Raw genomic sequence first — 17,041 nt, forward strand, 5'->3', positions numbered from 1 at the left:
ACTGTTCTATTAATGTTAGCCTCTGAGTGGCAGTCGGAGGAGGGAAGACAGAAGAGAGGAAGAGGAGGAATGAGGCCAGAAGGTGGAACCAGCTGTTCTTCAAGGAGGCTACCCTTCCTGCCCCTTCCCATCCTCCCTCAGGCTTAATGTGCCTTTCTTACATTTCATTCTGATGCAGAGGCTCAAGCACAGAGGCCAACTCTCTCCTCCCTTTATGGAGGAGACATTTAATGTCAGGAAACGTTTTTAAAAATCTTAAATTACAGGGGCGCCTGGGTGGCTAAGTCACTGAAGCTTCTGACTTCAGCTCAGTCGTGATGTCTCTGTTCGTGAGTTCGAGCCCACGTCAAACTTCTGCCGTCAGCACAGAGCCCGCTTCAGATCTCTGTCTCCCTTCTCTCTGCCTTTACCCACTGTCTCTCTCTCTCTCTCTCTCAAAAAAAAAAAAAAAAAAAACCTTTTTAAATCTTAAATGACATTAATGATTACATTTAAAATTATCATGAAATTAATTGAGATACAACTTCACAACTATTAGAATGGCCCAAGTCCAAAACACCGACAACAGGACGTGCTGGCAAAGGGGTGCAGCGACAGGAACTCTCATTTCTTTGCTGGCGGGCATGTAAAATGGTGTGTGTGGCCGCTTTGGAAGACAGCGTGGTGGTCTCCTCCGAAACTGAGCACACTCTAACCACATGGTCCAGCCACCGTGCTCCTTCCTTGGCGTTTACCCAAAGGAGTTGAAAACTTAAGTCCATACAAAAATCGGCACAATGGACGTTCACAGCAGCTCTATTCATCTATTCATTGCCCAAATGTGGACGCAACCAAGGGGTCCTGTAGCAGGTAAGTGGCTCAGCTGTGGTCCACCCACACAACGGAATATTATTGAAACGGGTTATCAAGCCACGAAAAAACGTAGGGGAACACTAAATGCGTATTACCGAGGGAAAGGAGCCAATCTGAAAAGACTACGTTTTGTAGGATTCCAACTATGTGACGTCCTGGAAAAGGCGAAATTATGGAGATGGCAAGAGGATTGGTTGTTGCCAGGGGTTGGAGGGAATGGGGGGACGAATAAAAAGAACACAGAGGATTTTCAGGGCAGTGAAACCATGCTGTCGTGGTGGAGACACATCATTATACGTTTATCTAAAGACAGAGTATATACAGGGGCGCCTGGGTGGCTTGGTCGGTTAAGCGTCCGACTTTGGCTCAGGTCATGATCTCGCAGTCCGTGAGTTCGAGCCCCGCGTCAGGCTCTGTGCTGACAGCTCAGAGCCTGGAGCCTGTTTCAGATTCTGTGCCTCCCTCTCTCTGTGACCCTCCCCCGTTCATGCTCTGTCTCTCTCTGTCTCAAAAATCAATAAAAACGTTTAAAAAAAAAAAAAAAAGACAGAGTATATACAATAGCAGGAGCCAACCCTCATGCAGACCATGCACTTTGGGCGGCACTGACGTGTCCAGACGGGTTCATCAACTGTAACAAATGTACCACTCTGGAGATCTATGGGACTCTGCATTGTCTGTTGATTTTTCATGGGGCCCCGAAACCGTATTTCAAGGCCACGGAACTCCGAAGAGCAACATCGACCTTTCCTTTGTTTCTAAAAATGAACTCTGTCGTCTCGAGCCTCTGTAGCAGACGCTGTCGATGGCCCCCACGTCCGCCTCAGGGTTCCCTGTTCCCGTGCAGGCTAACCCCACGGCTTCCTGCTGCACCTTTCCCCTGGGGGTGTTCTCTGGGTGCTCCTGCGGCACAGCGCGGGCTGGAAGAACCAAGGGGCCGGCCTGAGTGCGGACTTCACCAGCTTCCTCGTTCCCATCAACGGCGACGGCGGGCGAGAACTACAAGAGAAGCTGTACTCGGGCCCCCGGATGTCTCTCGGGCTGAGCCCCAGTTGCCCGCAGCGGTAATCTGCTCAGCCACACATTCTTTGTGGGCCTCCTTCCCTTCGCTGTCTCACTTCCCCTCTCCCCTACCAGTATTTTTCTGAGACCACCCCTACCTAAGCCACTGACACTTAGATCTTGGCCCCCGGGTCTGCGTCTGGAGAAGGCCAAAGCAAGTCTGTGGCACTGTCCATCTGAATACGTAAAACTTCATCCAGTCACTTTCAGGCAAATGTAGTTATTTGAAGATTTTTGGTCATTTCAGGTTTCACCTCCGTCAATTCAGGATGCGATCTCCTCACCCCTACCACCCACCCCGTGTTTCTCCCAATGTGTGTATCTGGGTTCCTGGGGGGCTGGCAGGGGTGGGGATGAGGCAGTGCTTATGTGGCATCACAGCCCCGTCCGGGGCAGTGAAGGTGGGAGGTACAGCCGTCTGGGCCAGGCACAGGCCACAGGTACAATGGATGGAAAGGTGGGGGGAATTATTGTCCCCTGCCTTTCAGTATCTAAAGGCCATGCCAGGGTGGGGCCCTGTTAACGTCATCAAAGACTCGGTACAAATAAACACCCTAAGAGTGGAATTCTGGATTAGACCCCCGACTTGTGTTTGGGAACAGAGCTGAACCCTGTCGTGTACAGTCTCCAGGTACTCATTTAAGAAGCTAAGCCTAAGAGCTTCCTTCTCTAACCTCTTCCCTTCAGTGGCCGAATGGGCTGAAGCCCTGGAAGTCGGTGGTGAGAGATTTCCCAAAGCCACCTCAGATGGCAACATGAAGTGCGGAGTCAGACTTGAAAAGTTACACTTCTGGGGCACCGGCGTGGCTCCGTCGCTTGAGCGTCCGACTTCGGCTCAGGTCATGATCTCGCCGGTTTGCGGGTTCAAGCCCCGTGTCGGGCTCTGTGCTGACAGCTCAGAGTCTGGATCCTGCTTCGGATGCCGTGTCTCCCTCTCTCTCTGCCCCTCTCCTGCTTGCTTGCTCGCTCTTTCTGTCTCTCTCCCTCAAAAATAAATGAAACATTAAAAAAAATTAAGAAGAAAAGAAAAGTTACATTTCTTCCAGGCAGAGGAATTTACCGGGAGTCTTGCAGATGGTGAAATATGTGTCCCTCTGTGACTTACTTGTTTCGGTCACTATTGATTTTGAGATCTGCCCAGTGACATGTATAGCTGAGCTCCAATCATTTTCCTGCTGTAGATTCCAAACTATAAATATAACAACAAAATGAAAACCTTTGCCATATTGTATTCCACTTTATGACTATAACCACAATTTATTGATCCATTCTCCTGCCAATGGACGTTTAGGTTGTATCTGGCCTCCTCCCCTTTTTAAATTAAAAACAATTTTGCTTTGAATATTCTATTTATGCCTCCCAGTGCACACGTGTAGGAGGAATGGAATTGCCATAGATATTATATATTATGTTGCTATAGATGTATATAGAGAATATTATATATTTAATTTCTATTGCATACATAAAATAATATATTTTAATATATTATGTATAATATTATACATAACATATAATATGATATATGTATATTCTTTAAAAATTTTTTTTAACGGTTTATTTATTTTTGAGACAGAGAGAGACAGAGCATGAATGGGGGAGGGGCAGAGAGGGAGGGAGACACAGATTCGGAAGCAGGCTCCAGGCTCTGAGCCATCAGCCCAGAGCCCGACGCGGGGCTCGAACTCACGGACCGTGAGATCGTGACCTGAGCTGAAGTCGGGCACTTAACCGACTGAGCCACCCAGGTGCCCCTAATATATATATGTATTCTAATTGTTGTTTTTGTCCCTCTCCATGGCTTTCCTCAGATGTTTGGCTGTCTTCTCACCTTGAAGTGCATGTCGTTGAGAGTGATGAGAAGTCTGTGCTCGTGGGTGATGCTTGTCGATCTTTGGGTCTCACCGTAGAGTGATCTGACTGGGCCATTTTGTTAGGGAAACATCACGTCCGTATCTTTAGGTCTTTCCTCTTTGGGCTAGGCCGATTTCCAGAGAAGAAAACTTCTCTGCCCAGTTCTCGGGATGTGACCCTGGTTGTCAGAATTCCGGGGATAAGTGGAGAAAGAGGGTTGGGGTGTAAAGTTAGAATGTAAACATATGTTTGCCAGTGTTTTTGTTTTCAGTATGGTACTTGCTGCCCTCTGTTGTGCCTGGTGTTTCCATTTTATTCTCCCTGGGGAAAAAAATCCTTTAGTCTTTGGGTGGTACCAAGGAGAATCTGGGTGTCTATTTGCTTTGTGACTAGATGCTCAACCTCATTCTGTGTTCAGCATTGCCCTTAACCCTGCCCCTGATAATGCCTGAAGCTTTTGCGGGTTCTGCTGAGCAAAGTGGGTTACGTCTTGGATTTTCCCACTATTGACTGTGGATTCTACTTTCTCAAGTCTACTAACTCAGTTACTGCACATCCTACTGCTGCCCAGCTTCCAAACGTGGTATGTCATTTCCTCTCCCGCTGTCTTTATTTGTGTGGTTTATGCCTTTTAAGAAGCATTCTTGTTACTTTTCAGGTAGGATTTGGGGAGGGTTAGGAGATAATTGGTGTATTCAGTCCTTTATTATTTTAATTTAATTTTTTAAAAGAAATCTAACAGTTTTAAAAAAGTTTATTTATTTATTGGGGGGGGTGCGTAGAGGCAGAGAGAGAGGGAGAGAGAGAATCCCAAGCAGGTTCCATGCTGTCAGCACAGAGCCCGACATGGGGTTTGATCCCACAAACCGTGAGATAATGACCTGAGCTGAAATCAAAAGTTGTGTGCTTAACCAACTGAGCCATGCAGGCGCCCCAAATTTCTTCTTAAAGTAAGCTTCATGCCAAACACAAGGCTTGAACTCACAACCACGAAATCAAGAGTTGCAAGCCCTATCAACTGAACCAGCCAGGCACACCAGTCCCTCATTTTAAGTTAGAACACTCCGACTTACTTATCGAATATTTCCTAAAATTGTCCAAGCTGGGCGTTGGCAGTGGCCATAGTGTGGCTCCCCACCCCGCAGAGCACTAGTTCTCAGCCCTCAGCTGGCCCTTCCGAATCACCTGTGGAGCTGGTCGAAACAGACACCTCTAGAGGTTTTGGTTTCAAGCTTGGAGCGGGGTCCAGGAATCTGTATTTTAACATGTTCTACAAATGCTGTCTGAAGACCATTGCAGGAGGGAAACTCCCTGACAGATGGTCCATCAGATCTTGGTTTATACCTTCACTGGCAGACGGGGCAAATAATTAGGTGATTCTGAATATTGGCGAGCGGTTTAATATACACAACTCAAATCTGTATTCCAGGAGATCTTCTGTCATTGTTTGTAGTTCTACTCTTTGAGCTTACTCCCCTCATGCCTGGTTACTACTCAAATATTGAAGGCAGCTACTGTTTTCACTTCTCCCTTCGGCTTCCCTTTTTTGGGGGTGAGCTCACCTACCCCCTCTTCCTAGAGTACAGCCGTCAGACCTTCACCATCCCGTGCAGCTACTTCTGGCAGCCAAGTCTAGTGTGTCAACATCCTTCCTGGAAACGTGGTGTTCCAAATGGAACCCAATACTCAGTGTGTGAGTTCAGAGGGAAGGCTGGTTGGTATGTCCCCCGAATCAGACTGCACGTATATTGATGTGGCCACTGATTGTACTGTGTTGTTTCATTTTTGCTTTTGAAGCCCACGATTACTGATGGTCTGGTGTGGTCTTGGAACCAGATGCCCTCTCCCATTGAGATCTTCCTTCTAGGTTCCTATGTCAAGTCTCCCTCTGCCACACTCAATACTGGGCTCTGACAATGTGTTGAATTAATAAACAGGTGGATGAGTGAATGAATAAATGAACGAACGAATGAATGAATGAATGAATAAAAGGACTTCTCCTGAAGTCATGGAATTTTGGTGAATCCCTGAAGGTGAGGATAGTAGATGAAAGTTACCCTCACTTCCCAAAGGGAGGTACTAGAATGAACGATGCAAGATGTATTTACCTACATTACAAAGACACTAGACATACCTATGCTAGACTTACTAGAAAATATTAGAATAAATTCAGTGGCCATCAACCCCTTCCTACCTCTAGTGTTTATGAAAACTTTCTATTTGAAATTATTATGGGGGAGTCACGGGGAAAGGAGAGTCCAGTCTAGTGGGAGCTGCTGTGGTGTCTTCTCTCTACTTTCCATGGTTCTTTCACCCTCTCCCACCTGGCCTCTTCCTTGCTGGTGGTCTGCTGGGATACAGAATCCTGTAACCACCTTGGTGTAGCTATGGGAAAGGAAAGAGGTGAGAGTTCGTGGGCAAACCTGGAACTAGGGGATTTATGTGAAACATTTTGGTGTCCGTGACTTACCAGGTCATGCTAAAGGTGGAATGTTCATTGGCATTGATGGATGACAGAGCTAGGAGTGAAGGCATCAGTAGGCAGATAGCACACTTCATTTAGAGAAGCAAGGATGGGTGATAGACCGTCACCAGGTGTAAGCAAACTTGATGGGATCTTGCCCAAGAGGTGAAGGGATTCCAGCAGGAAGAGATTTGGGGATGAACTGGTTGGGCAAGAATCAGAAAGGAGGAGGCATGCAGGTTATGCAGAGAGTACATTGTCATTGCCCACATCAGCGAATGATACAGCATGGAGGCTCGTGTAAAGATATTTGCAAAGGATTCCCCAGGGTACCCCACCAGGAGCAAGGTTGAGAGCCTTCCACATACAGAAGACCCTTACAGTCAAGGCACAACCACAAACAGCACTAGCAAAGTCCATTTTCTCTAATCCCCCCTTCTCCTGCTTTGTTTCATTGGGGGAAGGAAGTGGAGGAAGGGAAGGACAGCTGACAGCGCCCTTCCTCATTACAGGGTCTTGAGCCACAGTTTGTGAGTGAGCTCCAAGAATTGATGCTTGGAATTGTACACAAGACTGGAGTTTTGACTTGGAATGGACTGGACTTGGCTTTCAATAGCTAAGCAATGAGTCGGTATCAAAATGAGGCTGTTCTTATTGTTGAAAGTGGTCAAGTAGCCTGGGACGTTTTCTAGGGGTAGGGACTGAGCAATTTTGAAGGAAAATGGATAAATGAAGCTATTTCCTGCTTACACCTCAACAAGCTCAGGATATTTAATATTGAATAGATGAATGGATTCAGAATTGGTGATAAGGGATTCCTATCATTGTGCACTCCAAATCCTGCTAGTTTCTTGGACTCGTGAGGTCCTTGTGGTCAGATCTGCCATTCATTCATTCATTCATTCATTCAACTTTTAATTGGCTTCATACTTTGTGCCTACCATTGAGATAGGCCATGCGGGTCTTGGATGAGTGAGCCAGACCCCTGATATCCAGGAGCTGCTTGCTCTTAGAGGAGTAGGGGAGCCCACTGAGCCCTGAAAGATAGATAGCTCAAGCCTGGGTTGGGAGAGAAGACGGGGTGTCAATTCAAGATTAGAGTGTTGTCTCTCAGATGTCGGCCTTCCTGACACCCTTCTCTGGCCCTTGTTTGCTCATTCATTTATTCATTCACTCACTCATTCAAGAAATATATGAGGTTGGGGTGCCTGGATGACTTAGTCGGTTAAGCGTCTGACTGTGGCTCAGGTCATAATCTTGCAGTTCATGAGTTCGAGTCCCATGTCAGGCTCTGTGCTGACAGATCAGAGCCTGGAGCCTGCTTCAGATTCTGTGTCTCCCTCTCTCTCTGCCTCTCCCCTGCTCGTGCTCTTTCTCTCTCTCTCTCTTAAAAATAAATAAACATTTAAAAATATGTTTAAAGGAAAAGAAGTATGTGAAGAGCCTCTGCTTAATTTCAGGGTCATCTGTTCAGCATCTTTCCTAGGGTGACATCCTTTAGAGCGGCATGACATGTCTATTTCTCACTCTCAGAGGAATTCAGAAAATCAAACAGGTAGTTTGGGGTAAGTGTTTTGGAATCTGTATTTTCTTTTTTTAAAAAATTTATTTTGGGGGCAGGAGCAGAGAAAGGGGGACAGATGATCCGAAGCAGGCTCCACTCTGACAACAGAGAGCCTGATGCAGGGCTTGAACTCGGCAAACTGTGAGATCATGACCTGAGCTGAAGTCAGACGCTTAACCAACGGAGCCACCCAGGCGTCCCTGGAATCTGTATTTTCTAACTTTTCTAGTTGCCTCCTAGTCTCTGTTGACCTCAGACCAGAACTGAACCTAGAAAACAGGACGGATTGAATTTGCTGTAGTCAGAGCCCTGAGGGCCTGAGCCGCCCACCCTCCACCCCCCACCCCCAGGAAACAAGGAAGGCTCGGTGGCAGTTATGGTGTTCCTGGGCCCCAACCCCATCTGAACCTTGGGAGTAGACAGAGTTGCAATATTTGAACATACTTTGTCCAAAACACGATTCACTCTTATCTCAAATTCAAATTTACCTGGATGTCCTGTATTTTAATTTGTGAATCTGGAAGTCCTACCTGGGAAGGTCTGTCTCTGCCACAAGAAAGACCAAAGGACTCATTTCTCACTTTTCAAGAGCCTCTTCCCCTACAAATATTCTCACCTTGAAGTAAGCCATGGCAGGCTGGGCCCAGCTGGACTCTGCTCTTGACTCTCCACAGCTAGCCCCCATGGAGGGAAAGGAGTAGGGTTGGCCCAGTGTGAACATCTTGCACTGGAGGCCAGGAGACCTGGGTTCTAGATCATGGTCTGTCCCCAACAGGTTCTGTGACCTTGCATAGGACAGGGTGCCTTCCTGGACCCGATTTCCCTATTTAGAAAACAAGAGGGCTGAGGGTTCTATGGACCACTCATGCATCACACATGGATTTAGCTTCCATGGATTTTACAACCAGGACAGGAGCATTTGGTCATTTGTCCACTCTGCACCCAGCCAGAGCCGTATGTGTGTGTGCATGTGCGTGTGTGCTGAGGGATGAATGAGAGATCCCAGAGTGCCCTAGGTAATGCAGGAAATGGCTTGTTAAGTGTTAACAGCCATGCTTTTTCAATTTTGTAGTGTGGAAGCAACTCCAATACTGGCAGATACGGTGGGGGGGGGGGGGGGTTGAGGAGCAGTGAGAGGTCCTGCCCCATTTCTGTCTCAGTTTACTCTGTCTGAATGACCTCACCTTCATCTCTCCTCACTCCCTGGAGAAAGCGAAAGTTCCTTTCTCTGTTCCGGGAATAAAAGGGAACAAAGACACAATGGCAGACTGTTGAGTTGAGCTTGAAAAGGTCCAACGACAGGAGTCCAGTTCCCACCACAGCTACCTACGGCTCGTGTAGCCCCATTTGGGAGGCCGCCTTTGATAGCTCTGGCTATTCATCCATTCAGTCTGGTTCTGAAACATAAGGTAAAGACGAGGGGCAGATGTATACAGAAACTGTGGGTAAGCCAGAGAAACGAAAGCAGTAAATGGAGAGAAAAGTGCCTCCCTTCAAAAGGCTGCTCTTTTCCCTCACCTTTGCACCGTGGACATTCAGCAAGATAGAGAATTAACTGAGTGGGGTTGGACAAAGCTCATGTTAGGGCTAGAAATCCAACCAGCACATTCTCAGAACCACCTGGAAGACGGAGCTATGGCATCAGGAGGGCGGAGCTGGCTGTCGCTCTGGAGTAGAACAGTACTGGCTCTTGGTTTTAGGAGGGGAGCTGGTGTGTGGCATTGACCCTGTCGTTGTACCACCCAGGTCCCCTGAGGTCCTTCTGCCCAGCTCTCCCTGTGTAGCTCCAGTTGCCATGGCTGTGAATGCTGGTACCTGTGCCATTCGGAAAATCATCTTGGGCGGGGACAAGAGCTAGAGGGGCCTGGGAGTTCCATGTCCCTCCCCCCAACTCCTCCCTTCATAACCAAGGACAAGTGTGGAAATACAGAGCTCAGCTCCTCAAGGTAGACAAAGCCCAAGGTGTACTGTATGCTCCAGATCTCCCTTTGGGATCTGGCTGAGCCTGGGGCCCCACCAGAAACGCTCCCCTCCTTGGTTTCTTCTCTTTTCATATACTGCTTCCCTCATTTTCTTACTGGGTTCTCCTTAATTAATTAATCATCTGATTCATTAGGGAACTTATTTTGTAATGGACCACTTACACCTGAACTCCAGTCTCAGGGTCAGATTCTGATCTGATTACAGGGTGCTGGACAACCAGTGTTTGAACCCCAGGAGGACATTCTAGTTAACTCTCCAGGTTCTCAGGAAGAAGGAGAACCCGGGGAGCATCAGCTTTAACCAGCCATGGACCAGAAGCAGAATTCTCATTTAGGGCAGGAGGAAGTTGCTAGGAGCAGGGGCTCCTGTGGGGGGGGGGGGGGTCTGTATCACAACCTCTCATGTTTGTGTCATCACTTCAAGGTCTTTGAAGTGATTTATAGAGAAGACTTAGTTTACTGGTTAAGAACATGTGTCTTAGAGCTGAACAGATCGGGGCTCCTGTCCTGCTTCTGACCCTCACTAGCAGCATGACCTGGGACAAGTTGCTCAGCCTCTCCGAGCCTTAGTTTCCTCATCTATAAAATGGGACTAATATTGGTTTGTACCTAACAGGGTAGTTGAAGAGTCAAATGAGCTAGTGTATGTGCCTGCCAGCCAGTGGCGAGAGTGTTGGTTCTCCTCCCTGAGTCTCAATGTTAACATAAAACAGAAGCCCACACCCTCTGTTTTACCAGGATGTCGTCCGAGGTGGGACATACCAACTGCTAAATAATGCAGCCAGCCCGTGAATTTGCAAGTGTTGTTATGGCAACCAGATTTTTTTTAAAGTCACTAAAAGCTGGCAAAGAACATGGAACTGGGACTAGGTGACAACACAAAGTGATGGGATGACATAAATAAACCTAGAAAGAAAGGAGAGGAAGGAGCTGGGAATACGAGATGCAGGAAAATGCACACTAAGTTAGAAAAGGACAACTGTGTGTGAGTGGGGGCTGGGAATCTGTGCCTGGTCTGGACAGAGCAGAGGGTGTGAACTTGGAAAGGGCATTGCTACATGGTCCATAGCCCTTCCTGTCAGGCTGCCTGAGCTACTCCGCTGCTTGTTGGGCAGCCCCTGGCAGGAGAGAAGGGACTGTCGCCCTCAAATGTCCCAAGGGATCGGACCAAAGGATCCTGGCTTGAGCTTTGAAGTCCTGTGTTCTTCCTCGCTTTTGCTTCTGTCCCACCTGCCTGCTTTTCCCCTGGGAGCTCTCTGGTGGGAGCCGTGCCCTCCCTGTCATCTGTCTGTAAATTTGCAGTAGCTCCTGGCATCGGAGAGGTACCAGACATCTGTGGTGCCACTCCTGGAAAGTCAAAGAGATGGCCTCACTCATAGCTGAGTAGCTGCAGTAGCATCGTGGGAGCTGTAACGCCTTGGCAAATACCAGGTGGACACCTCATGAAGGAGTTCGGAGAAACTCCCCTCTCTAGAGACCAGAAGAGCCCACATGATAGAGCTGAAACTCTCATGGTCACAGGGGAAATGAAGGACCTACCATGACAGGAAGGATGCTTGTGCTGTTTGTCCACCCTAGATTCATTTTCTGCTCTGCTCTGCTTTATGCTTGGAGACTGACCCTAGGGGTGGCAGTTTTTGGGGTTCACATGCCAGCAGGATTCTTTTTTATAAATAGCCCCTCCATTAAAATCTTCTTCTCCTTTGAACCATCTGACTGGCCCCATGGAGAAAGAGTAAAGGCACCAAGTGTCCCAATTTGTGTGGGATTGATTTTCTGAGGCAGCAGTGATGCAGGTTAGAGGGGAGGATGTGGAATAAACTTGGGGCATGTGAGACAGGACCCAGGAATTGAACAAAGTGGGTCACATGGTTCTTAATTATAGGTTATTGTTCCTGGCCTGTGCTGGTGCTGAAACTGAGGAGACATTCTCTTGTGGGGGGAAAGAGGCAGGGATCTTGGGCAGTGGAGATTGGGGACTTAGTTCACTCTGGGAAATCCTTCTGCGTCCAATAAGGCTCAGTCCCGATGGGATGGGAAGCCCAGAGCTGGGCATAAGCCCAGAACCAGGCAACAGGCTGAGAACCATGAGCCCGTTCCACCAGAGAAACTGGCGTAGGTAATAAGGATGAAAATGGGGAGGTTAAGGGTTACTCTCATGGTCTTAGAGGAGTCTGAGTAGGGATGAGACAGGCAGGAAAGGACAGGTAGGAAAGGACACATAAAACAGAAGCCCACACTTTCTGTTTTACATGGTGATAAATGTCTGGTGGCAGAATCATAGCTCATGATTATGTAGCTTTGGCTTTCCCTTTAGTGATGTTAGGGGGGGAAGGAAAGCATTATTATAAAAGTGGGCAACTCTCTCTGGTGCCAGGAAGGGAGATCACAGTCTGTTTAGGAAGTGAGTTGCTGGTGTGTTATGTATGGTAGAGGAATTCTGTTGGTAATATATGATACTGACTAGACTTGGGTAGAGTCACCCATGGACAAGCCTCCCAGCCTCCTGGCCTCGTGTAGGGGAGTTGCTCTTCGGTCCTTTGTGAGGAATCTACCTGGAAGTAAGCTGGGCATCATGGCTTCATTCCCCCCTCTTCTCACTTTGCTGCAGGTGACCCAGGAAGGCCTGGACACCATTCTCCCAGGCATTCACACGGGCCTGAAGGGGGGTGCAGAATACATTTCCCTTTTCTGTTCTGTGCCCTTATCTCCTTCAGCACCTCCACAACTGAGTATAGGAGTAGACTGGAGGTGTAAAGTTTCAGTAAAAAAAAGTCAGGTGTGTAAAATCTCACTTTATGTCTCTGTAACAGATTAAATTAGTTCTTGAGTCTTGATTTGCACATTTTGGAGACAATTTGATGTTTTGCAAACTTCCAGATATACATGCATCTGTATCTGGGGCTTTATCTTCTATTTCTTTGGGCTGTTTATCTATCATGCCCCTGAACACCTCAATGTTTTAACGACTATAGCTTTGTACTAAGTACTGGGTTCTGGTAAAATAAGTCCCTTCAAAAAGGTGATTTGGCTTGAATTTTGGAATAAACTTATCAAGTTTAGTATTGATTTTTGTTTCTGAATCTTGTAACCAACTACCTTGTTGTGCACTTTTATTAGTTCTGTGTGTTTTTATTAGATTTTTTTGGTTTTTCTGTGTAGACAGTATATTACCTGCAAACAAGGGCAATGGCCTTTTGTAATGCATACGTATTTTTTCTTGTCTTATTGTGCTGACTTCTACTACAGGTTGAATGGAAGGGATGGAAGCAGATTTTTTTTTTTTAATTTTAGGGGTATATTTTTTATTACTACTATTTCTATTGGGTAGTAGTCAAATTACATCTTCCATTTATTCTTTTCCTTCACATTTACATTTTTTCAAGGCATTATTTTACAATTTGTTACATTGAAAATTTTAACGACATGTAATTTTATAGTATTATTATTTAAAAACTCTTGTCCAAAATTACTCTAATATTTCATTTTAATTTTATTTGCTTCTTGTATTTATATTTTGCTTACTTAAATAGGCTTTAAAAATAAGTTCTGCAATGGGTCCCCTGGGTGGCTCAGTTGGTTGAGTGTCCGACTTCGGCTCAGGTCATGATCTCACGGTCAGTGAGTTCGAGCCCCGCATCAGGGCCTGTGCTGACCGCTCAGAGCCTGGAGCCTGCTTCCGATTCTCTGTCTCCCTCTCTCTCTGCTCCTCCCCCGCTCATGCTCTGTTTTCTCTCTCTCATAAATGAATAAACATTTAAAAAAATTAAAAAAATAAGTTCCGCAATAATCAGTGGAAAACAGACATTTTTCATCTTGTTCTTACTTTAAAAGGGAGCACCAACTCCTCTCTTATTCTCATCTTGGGACTCCCACTCACTTTTTTAGAAATTCCATTGTCTACCCAAAGGATTTGCCTCACCCAGGGTCTGTCCCTCTCTCCTTGGCAGTACTTTCTCTGGTGTTTCTCTCCCTCTATGAGAATGCCCTTCGGGCTCCAGAAGGCAGTTCAAGGCTTTTGACATTCCAGGTCCCACAGAACAGCCAAGGATGAGCTCTTCCTTCCAAATCTTCTCCCCATCTGCATATTTCGTAAGCACCTCTTCATCCCTCACATTTTCTAGTGCATGGCTAGAAATGGCTGGAAAGGCATTTCTTTCTTTCTTTCCAGAAAGGCAGCTAGAATCAGGCTGGAAACGCATGGGACTATGCGTTCTCTCTTCTGGTTTTTCCCTCCCTCCCTCTCCCTTCTCTTTCTCCAAGGAGAAAGAACTTATTTTTTGAACTACTCCTGGGTGAGGTTAGGTGCCTTGTTTTCCCAACAGCTATTCACAAGGGAGCCCCAGTAACAACTCACATTTCACTTTGCCCACTGATCTCACTCCTACATCAAGGACTTCCAGATGGGGCAAGGGTGGGGGGATTTAGCCATCTTTAAATGGTGAAGTGAGATGACATAGAGGTTTAAGCACGCTTCCACGTGTCAAGATTGTGTCACAGAACCTGGGAACCAAGATGGTGGCCCCTTCCACTGCTGGTCCACAATCTCCCTGGGTGACATGCATGACTCCTCTTAGAGGAGCTTGAGGAAGAGTGAACTTGGGGAAGCATTTCATTGGTGTGTCCCTACTTCTTGATCTTAGGCATTCCCATAACTTAGATGCTTCTAGTGCATCCCTACTGCCACCACCTAGATTTAGCCCATAAAGGAAAAAGCAAGGACAAATACCTCTGTGTTCAATTAACTCTTTTTTCTTTCTTTCCCAACATCATAGGGACTGGAAGGAGTGGTCCTCGTTTTTTTCTTCCTCTATGGGAAGGACTTCCCCTACATCATAGTCTCCTTCCTGAGAGTCATTAAACTTCCTGGCTCAGGCTTAATGGTGGAAAGGGCATTCTCAACATTATGGAAAAGCTCCTGTGATTTGAGCTGGCCTGGTATGGGTGGGAGTCCAAGATAACTACAGACTTGAAATCACAGAAAATAAAAATACTCTGATTTGATAATCGCCAAACATTATATCCATTATACATGACACAATGTTTTGGATTCCTCTAGGAGAAATTCTGTTTCTATAATTAGTTGCTATAAACATAACAGATAATATTTTTTGACTGCTTATGATGTACTAGGCATTTTTCTAAGATATATAGTTATACCACGTATAATCCTATGATGTATGTACTATCACTACTCCCATTTAATACACGAGGAACTAAGGCCCAGCTAAGGGGTGAGGTATCTTCCCAATGTACATGGTGAAGCAGGAATTACTGTCTGAACCTGATTCTGTATGATTGTGCCTCCCAGGCTCTTTCAGTCCATCCTGGCCACTCCCTGGCCGCTTTCTTCATCCTGCTCTTCAGCCTGCTGCCTGAGTCTGTTCTCCCTTTAGACAACCTGCGTGCTTTGCGCAAATCAGACAATTCATCATTCCATGTGTATTCCGTCTCATTTCCCCTCTTCTCCATCTTTGGTCATTCTGTCCCCTTTGCCTGGGATGCCTTCTCCCCACCATCGTCCAGGGCTCTGCCTGACTACCCCACCACCCCGAACCTTCTCTGATCCCATGGCTGGAAGGAAACTATCTTCTGAATTCCTTCCACTTTTGTGTTTACAGTGTCTCCATTTTGTATATCATCTCAAGAGTCACCTTGGGACCCAGGCTTGCACCTCCATCAGCTCTGTTCCTCCGCAGATTCATAGAGACTGGATGAGTGGGTGGAAGGCCCTTTTTTTACACACAGTGGACCATCCCTGAAGCCAGGTTCAGTCAAAAGAGTGTGTTGGAGCCAGAGCTGGGATTACCATTAAACAACATTAAACAATACTTAACCAAGCTTCCAGGAATTACCTCTTTCATTTCAGCCTGTGACACTCATCTGCGGAAATTCACTATAAGAGTCAGCAAAAGGATGCAAGGACCTTGTGCCTACACGGCCTTCTGTTCCAAGGGCTGACCTTCCTGCTTCTGGGAGGCAAACCTCCTTCCTGCTCGTTTCCCTGTCCAGCGATTACTTCTTCATTCTAAGTTCCAATAAATCCCTTGCCTCCCACGAGTTGGTTATATCTGAAGAAAGTGCCAGACACATTTTTTTTTTCTCACACAGGTTTAATCTCTTGGAAAAACTGTCCCTTATTTGGAGCTCTCTGAACACAGGAGTAAGCTGGGCAAGAAACCCCAGGGGACAATGTGCGCCTGGTTGGTATGCCTCAGGAGGGAGGCTGACCTGGTGACCAGAAGGCATTTGGTTCTTGGGAAGCACGAAGAATGACCACTGCTTGGGGTCAGCTGATAGTGACTTGGTTGAGGATTGCATACTGTGTCTTGGGTGGCCCCAGACTCGCTTTGTCTTTGAATATGAACAAACCCCCTTTCCCACTACCTGCTGTCCTTTGGGTCAATGTCACCTCTCCTCACAATCTGCTTTCCCATATGCTCTAGTATCACTTCCAAATAGCTCCATGTACATTCAGGCCAATGTGTTCAGACCTCCCCCAGGGAGGGCATGTTTCTCATGGGGGAAAGAAACATAGGAGCACTAGAGGGGCCCTGGCATGATGCTCTTTGGTTTCTCTGGAATCTTGGAGTCTGGATTATGAAGTCACATGGATGGGATGCACCCTTTGCTTGTCAGAGGGAGGGAAGGTATCTTTTGTGCAACTTAAGATTCTCCCAGTAGGTCAGAAACCAGTTTAAATGGCCCTTGAAGCATTCCTAGAGGAGGTTATCTTCTTTGGAAGATTCTTCTCCAGAATACAGTGGCTCAGGGCAGTTCACTGGATCAGCGTTAGACCTTGGGGCAATGTTTTGGCTCCAAAAAGTGTTAGCTGCGCATCCTTAAGCAAATCATTTTTTCATCTGGAGTTCAGATCTCCTCACCTAAGAAAGGAATAAGTTGAATCATATGCTCTTGAAAGGCCATTTCTTGCTCTAGTGCCCTATAGATGTGTGTGTGTGTGTGTGTGTGTGTGTGTGTGTGTGTGTTTCTGAGCCTAAGGGAGAGAGAATGGTTAAATTGAGGAGATATGTTTCAAACCCATAATTTCCCCCTAGAAACAGAACTCTTAAAGTTTTCTAATCACCTCCCACATGTCACATTCTCCCTCATAAGTCTGGAATTGGTTTTTATGCCTGAGCGCTTGAAGCCATCTTTTGGTTTCTTCAATTTGAGAATCAACTTATTTAGATATTGGATGCTGAAAGAAAAATCTCTAATAATAGCTTCATCACAAAGCCATATTTTCTCTTGTTCTGGCCAAGG

Source organism: Acinonyx jubatus, chromosome A3 (genome assembly GCF_027475565.1).
Source record: "Acinonyx jubatus isolate Ajub_Pintada_27869175 chromosome A3, VMU_Ajub_asm_v1.0, whole genome shotgun sequence".
NCBI classification, from domain to species: Eukaryota; Metazoa; Chordata; class Mammalia; order Carnivora; family Felidae; genus Acinonyx; species Acinonyx jubatus.